The following is a 7,905-nucleotide window of genomic DNA, read 5'->3' as shown; positions in this document are numbered from 1 at the left end:
CAAACCTAGACAGCATACTAAAAAGTAGAGACGTTTCTTTGCCAACAAATGTCCATATAGTCAAAGCTATGGTTTTTCCAGTAGCCATGTATGGATGTGAGAAGTGAAGAACTGGTGCTTTTGAACTGTGGTGCTGGAGAAGACTCTTTAAAGAGTTCCTTGAACTGCAAGGAGATCAACCAGTCAATCCTAAAGGAAATCAACCCTCAATATTCATTGGAAGAACTGATGCTAAACCTGAAGCTCCAATACTTGATCTATCTGCTGTGAAGAGCTGGCTCATTGGAAAAGGCCCTGATGCTGGGATAGATTGAAGGCAGGGGGAGAAGGGGATGACAGAGGGTGAGATAGTTGGGTGGCATCACCGACTCAATGGACATGAGTTTGAGCAAACTCCGTGAGATGGTGAAGGATGGGATAGCCTGGCATGCTGCAGTCCATGGGGTGGCAAAGAGTCAGACATAACTGAACGGCAACATCCCAAATAAAAGATGGAAGCCTGAAGTTTTAGAGGCACGAATAAATAAGGGAATCATCCTTGAATCTGACTGAGTTTTTGACTCTATACAGATGGAAGGATGCAAATGCATATTATTAATGAATATGTGAATATAGGATAGTCCTTCATCCTACCTACTACATAGGTAGTCACTGCTTTAACTACAAAAGGGTGGGGGGATATCTTAACCATTGTTTTTCAGAATCACAAAGCTCAGATAAAATTCAACTTTGTCATTAGAATGATAAAATGAAAAAGAAAAATATTAATACAAAAGGTTGTGTTAATCAGAGACAGAACATGTAGGACAACCAATCCAGTGAATTTCAAGAGGTCAATGGAGGAAATCTTTTAAGTTATATAACACTGCACCCTGAGTTTATTAAAGCCACAGTATGGATGCTTTTGGTGATACTGAACACAGCATTGGTGTAAAATCATATAATCTGAATATTTTCCCCGAGAGAAAATAGTGATTTATCTTGGGAGAAATCAGTCAGTCCATGCACGGTCTGTGGTGGTGCTGATTCCTTTGAAGTTTACATGAAGTAACCAGGCTTTAGTTTACAGGGCTTCCTCCAAAACTGAGTGAAATGGTCCAGTACAAGGATATCTAAAGTACTAATAAAATCTGGGAAGTCAGGATTTACATCTCTTTGAGGATGAATCAGATAAAAAAAAAAAGGGCAGGGGGTGACTGGAAACATTAGTTTGGACCATTGTTTACAGATTTTGGAGGAAACTGGGAAAACTGAAAATTTGTAAAGAATTGGCAATTTATGCAAGATGACAAAGTCCAAATGCCAGAGGTGTTTTATTTTTTGTTTTTTTATTTTTCCCCACAGTGAAAGAGGAAACCAATTAAGTCTTTACCAGCCAAGATACTGTTGGTATATTCATAAGTTACCTGCATTTTATGAAGACCTGCCAAACAACTCAAAAGACAGCATAGACTCTGAATCCAGAGGGTGTATTATAGTTTTCCTTTGAAAATTTAAAATTTCTCTCTGTAGTCATTTCCCTCCATGCTCAATTGATAAAGATAATCTCAAGGAAAGGCTATGTATGACCACAAAATAGGTTTGATCTCATCAGATTTTGCTGGGACATTTCCCAAGCCTGACTAGGACTTTAACATAGAGGGCTTTTTCAGTTTGAGGAATATTTTCATAAGAATTTCAGATGAGACATTTAAAAGCCTCTTGAGGCATGAAAGCCAAGGCAAGAACTTGGATTTCCCCTGCAAATTCATTTCTTCTCCAGGTCTTTAAAATATGCTAAGCAATTTATGCCTTCCAGGAAGTAACTTTTTGTACTCATCTTTAAGACTAGGAACCCTATAAACTAGGCACCTAGACTGATTTCCCAAGAAGGTTTTGTAAGCATTGGCTCCCTAAATTCAACCTTAGCTCCTTTAAATTATCTGACCATAGCTCACTAAATAAGCATCATTCTCAAATATAACATTCCAGACAAGTTCTTGGTTTCAAAAATAATGTCCCAATCATGTCCTATTAATACAGAAATGCAGATTCTTTCTGTGCAAGAAAGGATAGTGGTCATGGAGTTAAAAATATTCAATGAGAGTTTCTAAATTCTGGGGCTGTAAGGTTGTCGTGGTTCAGTCACTCAATCATGTCTAACTCTTTGTGACCCCATAGACTGCAGTGCGCCAGGCTATCCTGTCCTTCACTATCTCCTGGAGCTTGCTCAAACCCGTGTTCATTGAGTCGGTGATGCCATCCAACCATCTTGTCCTCTGTTGTCCCCTTCTCCCACTGCCTTCTATCTTTCCGTGCATCAAGGTATTTTCTATTGAGTTGAATCTTCACATCAGGTGATGCTGAATATTCAGGACTGATCTCCTTTAGGATTGACTGGCTGATCTCCTTGCAGTCCAAGGGACTCTCGAGAGTCTTCTCCAACACCACAGTTCTAAAGCGTCAGCTTGTCAGCACTCAGTCTTCTTTACGACCCAGCTCTCACACCCATACATGATTACCGGAAAAACGATAGTTATGACTAGATGGACTTTTGTTGGCAAAGTAATGTCTTTGCTTTTTAATATGCTGCTTAGGTTTGGAATAACTTTTCTTCCAAGAAGCAAGTGTCTTAATTTCATGGATGCAGTCACCATCTGCAGTGATTTTTGAGCTCAAGTAAATAAAGTCTGTCACTGCTTCCATTGCTTACCCACTTATTTACCATGAAGTGATAGGACTGGATGCCATGATCATCGGTTTTTTAATGTTGAGTTTTAAGCCAGCTTTTTCTCTCTCCTCATTCACCTTCATCAAGAGGCTCCTTAGTTCCTCTTCACTCAGTGCCATATTGAGCTGTCAGGTTGGAAGTAAAATACATCGCTTACAAATGCTTCTATTTTCAAAGGCTTAGTTTATTAAATTGCTATGAGTTTTAATAGTTTAAGAGGAAGTTTTCTCATATACAGAAAATAAAACAATAGACTTCTTTGGCAGTCCAGTGGTTAAGACTTCCTTGTTCCGCTGCAAAGGGCACAGATTTGATCCCTGGTCAGGGAACCAAGATTCTGCATGCTGTGCAATGCATCAGGGAAAAGAAAATAAAACACTAAATCATCAATAATATGCCAAATATAAACCACAACAGTTTCTCATTAGTTTACTCAATCCTGTGTAGTTATTTTTGTTCTGCTACATGTTGGGTTAGTGGTCTCATGAATCCAGTTTTTTCTTCAGTAATGTTTAGAAATTCTGACTCAGTCCACTTGTATGGTTTTTAAGTTGTTTACAATTATTTCCTCTAATGTGTGTCCCCATAGTTATCTGGTATAGTTTTTTCCATGGAAAATTGAAATTACTCTTTGTTGAAAAAGAAGCAATTTGGCCTACAGTTGACTGCAAGAATTTTCAGGAATGCATCGAGTAAAACATAAACTATCACTACATGACAAAAACATAAAATGACTGTGACTAATTTGTAATTTATCATTTTCAGAAGTGAAAGATTGATGAGTTTTCATAATAAGACTAGTATAACTGACAAGGAAATTCTGTACTTTCCATGACACACTTCTTAGGTGACTCAGAGGTAAAGAATCTCTTTACTAATGCAGGAGATGTAAGATAAGTGGGTTCAATCCCTTGGTTGGGAAGATGCCCTGGAAAAAGAAAAGGCAATCTACTCCAGTATTCTTGCTGGGAAAATTCCATGGACAGAGGAGCCTGGCAGGCTACAGTCTATGGAGTCACAAAGAATCAGCCATGACTGAGCATGTGTGATGATGATGATGATGACGACATATAAGACAAAAGTCATTCGCACCCCCAATATTATCTTTGAATGTAATGATTAACACATTTTCAAAGAAAAGGGTCTATTCCATCTATTTTATAAAAATACTTAATTACAATCTTTACAGAGAAAAAAAAAAATCTTCAGATAAAATAAATTCCTGAGACCTAATTACCACGGTGTTGATAGTTCAGTCATTAGGTGTTGTTTGACAATTGCAACCCCATGGACTATAGCCCACCACGATCTTCTGTCCATGAAATTCTCCAGGCAAGAATATTGGAGTGGGTTGCCATTCCTTTGTCTAGGAGATCTTCCCAATGAAGGGATAGAACCCTGGTGCCCTGCATTGCATGGATTCTTTATTGACTAAGCCACAAGGGAAGACCTAATTAACCATAATAAACACATATTTAGAAAACCAGCAACATTTTTCAAGAATATCAATTCAATACATTGCACTGAAATCAAGTACTTAATATCTGTAAATTAATAAAGTTCTGTAATAAGTGATGAGAGTGCCCTAGAGGAAAACTACTTACTGAGAAGGAGTTAAATTCAAATTATGACAAATATCACTATGCTGTTGCTGATTTCAGCCAAAGCAGCTTTAGAGCTCTTATAAATGGAACCATACTATAAATTATGAAGCACTGACAATTTGCTAGATATTTACCATACACAATTTCTTAAATATTTACATTAGCAACAATTTACCATACAAACTAAATGTGGGAAAGACTGTGAATATCTTCCTGTTTGAGAACACTTCAAATATAATTGAACAGTAGCAACATATCACATAAAAGTATTATTTACAGTTCCTCACATTTTACAAGATCAAAGAACAATTTTTCTAAAACACAAAAAGATGGCCAGGGAGAGAATTTAGGAAACAAAAGTGTAGGATGACTTCTTAATCTATCTTTTTTTTTTTTCCCCTGAGAGAACAGATCTTAGGCAGTGTTCAACATTATCACCAGAATGGATAACAGTTTGACACATTCTTACATAATTAAGATTATACTGGCTGTATGACACAAATTAAGGGCTTTACAGATGGCTAAATTGTAAAGAATCTGCCTGCAAGTGCAGGAGACTCAAGGGACATAGATTCAGTCCCTGGGTTGGGAGGATCCCCTGCAGGGGAAATGGCAACCCACTCCAGTATTCCTGCCTGAAAAATGCCAAGGACAGAGGAACCCAGTGGGCCACAGTCCCTGTGGTCGCAAAGAGTCCTAAAGACTAGGAGATGAAGGGCGCACATGCGTGCACACACACATACAAACACACACAATACAAATTACTCCTAGATATTAACAAAAGGAACTTAAACTACATTTCTACAAAAATACTTGTATGGAGTACTCATTAATGCTTCATTTCAATAGCCAACATATGAATGTATACAAATTGTAGTATATTCACGTAAGCTACTGCTGCTACTAAGCAATAAAGAGGAACTATAGGATGCAATGACATGAATTAATCTCAAAAATTACACTGGAAAATGAAAATAGGAAAAAGTTATGCATACTGTATTATTCCACTTATGTGAGTTTCTAGAAAAAGCAAAACTAATCTATAGTGATAGTGATTGTAGATAGGTTGTTGTCTGGGGGAGAGTTAGGAAAATGAAATGCTAAAATACAAGAGAAACTTCAGGGGTGATGAAAAGAACAAGAGTGGTGGTTATTATATACAAACATAAATATATGTGTATATGTAGCATATGTGCAAATTCAAAATATAAAACTACAGATAAACTGTGCTCATTTTTAATAAAAATTATACCCCACTAATAGTGATTTTTAAAACATATTTTAAAGAATAATATATTTTATTATATTTCAAAACATTTGAAAGTCCTGAGGTGAAAACATTTGTTTTAAAAATCCCTCAAAATCATTCCTTTGTTCTTCTATAACAATTGTCTTTCCTTTCATATACTTTTACATTTCAATAAATTGTGATACATGTTATAGTGGAATGTCATGGAGGCCATATACAGACTGGTAAAGCATACGACTTTAGATTAAGGCTGCCTCATTTAAATCCTATTTCCAGTCTGAATTATGAGTGGAAGACCTTGTGCAAGTGTAAGACCTTAAGCAAGTCTCTCAAGTTCTCTGTAAATGGCAGTGATAGTAGTAGAATCTGATACCAATCAGGATTCTTGGCCTTCTCCAATCAATAGAAATTGACTAGAGACAGAACAAGAAATTCAGGAAAGGCTTTGTTAGGGCCCCTGCTGCAGCAGAGGAGAGGGAGAACAAGTAACATGTTCCCCTTGCTCACTCACTCCCCAAGGCAGGGTTAGGGGAAGCTTTTTCCTTATATGGGTTGAATGTAGTATGTGTCCAGGGGTTGGCTCAGAGGACTGGTTTAAGTTTTTTGTTTATCCCTCTGGTGGTATTGAGTGCAAGGAACTTGCTCAATACCCTGATTTTGTTCCCACAACTCTGTTTTTCTCCAGGTACTTCTGAAGTGGTAGTTGGTTTGGGGTGTTTTTTTTGTTTGTTTTTTGTTTTTGTATCTTTTCTCCATAATTTGCCCCAACTGCACATGCACACAGTTATTTTTAGTCCCATACACTTTTTTTTTTGTACTTTATTGCTTAGAAGAGAGGTTTGTCCAGATATAAACATTACATCACTGCAGCAAAGTGTCCTAAGTCCCAGCCTGTCTCAAATCTATCATATATTGTTAAGATTAAATGTTTTAGTATATGAAAAGCACTTACTTATGTACCTAGCAAATACCAAGGTTTATTTGTGTTAACTCTTTTTCTTGTCTCTCTTCTCCTTTTTATATTATTGAAATTGGTTTAAAAGAAACAAACAAAAGACTCAAGCAGTGCATTAAATATGTGGGGCTATACAGATAAAAATTAGCACAAAAACTCTTTCTATAAGTAATCCTAGAACAACTGCTAGAAAACAAAGATAATGAGGTGTATCCAATAAGCTGATAGATGCAAAAATAATTAATCCAACAGAAGCCATTTTGATCCAACAAAATTACACTCTTAGGTATTTACCCAAGAGAAATGAAAACATATGTCCATAAAAACATTGGAAGTAAGCCAAATGCCCATCAACAGATTTTGTATAAACAAATCCTGGCATACGTATACAGTGCATCTCAAGCAGCAATAAAACAGGAACAAACTAATGATATTGACACAACAAAATGATGAATCTCAAAAATATGATACTGCATGAATAAAATCAGAAACAACATTTGCACTTTTTATTATTTCATTTATCTTGAACAGGGAAAACACTGTTACATGATAGAAATCAGATCATTGTAGACTGGGGATGGAAGTGAAGAAGATTTGATTATTTAAAAATATGAAGGAATATTTTTGTTCAGTCGGTATATTTTATATTTTAATTCAAGTGTTAATCATATAGATGCATACATTTGTCAAAACTCACTGAATTAAACATGTAATATGTTCATTTTTTAATGTAAAATATAACTCAATAGAGTTTATTAAGTGCTTGCACAAACACACACACACATGATTTCATGCCTGAGACAGAGCTTGTACGAGCAATTCAGATTAATGTTTCATTAGTATATTGTTGTTGTTTTCCACTAAGTCACATCTGACTCTGTGACAACATGGACTGCAGTATGCAGGCTCCTCTTTCCTTCACTATATCCTAGGGTTTGCTCAAATTTATGTCTTTTGAGTTGGTGTTGCTATCTAACCATCTCATCCTCTATGCCTCCTTATTCTTTTGCCTTCTATCTTTCCCAGAATCAGGGTATTTTCCAATGAGTTGACTCTTTGCATCAGATGGCCAAAATATTGGAGCTTAATCTTCAATATCAGTCCTTCCAATGGAGATTCAGGGTTGATTTCCTTTAGGATTGACTGGTTTGATTTCCTTGCAGTCCAAGGGACTCTCAAGAACTTTTTCCCACACCACAATTAGAAAACATTAATTCTTTGGTGCTCAGCCGTCTTTATGGTCCAACTCTCACATCAGTACATGGCTACTGGAAGAACCATAGTTTGACTATATGGATCTTTGTCACCAAAGTGATGTCTCTGCTTTTTAATATATTGTCTAGGTTTGTCATAGATTTCCTTCCAAGGAGCAAGTGTCTTTAAATTT

Source organism: Muntiacus reevesi, chromosome 11 (assembly GCF_963930625.1).
Source record: "Muntiacus reevesi chromosome 11, mMunRee1.1, whole genome shotgun sequence".
In the NCBI taxonomy this organism is placed as follows: domain Eukaryota; kingdom Metazoa; phylum Chordata; class Mammalia; order Artiodactyla; family Cervidae; genus Muntiacus; species Muntiacus reevesi.
Note: the sequence above shows the minus strand (reverse complement) of the source record.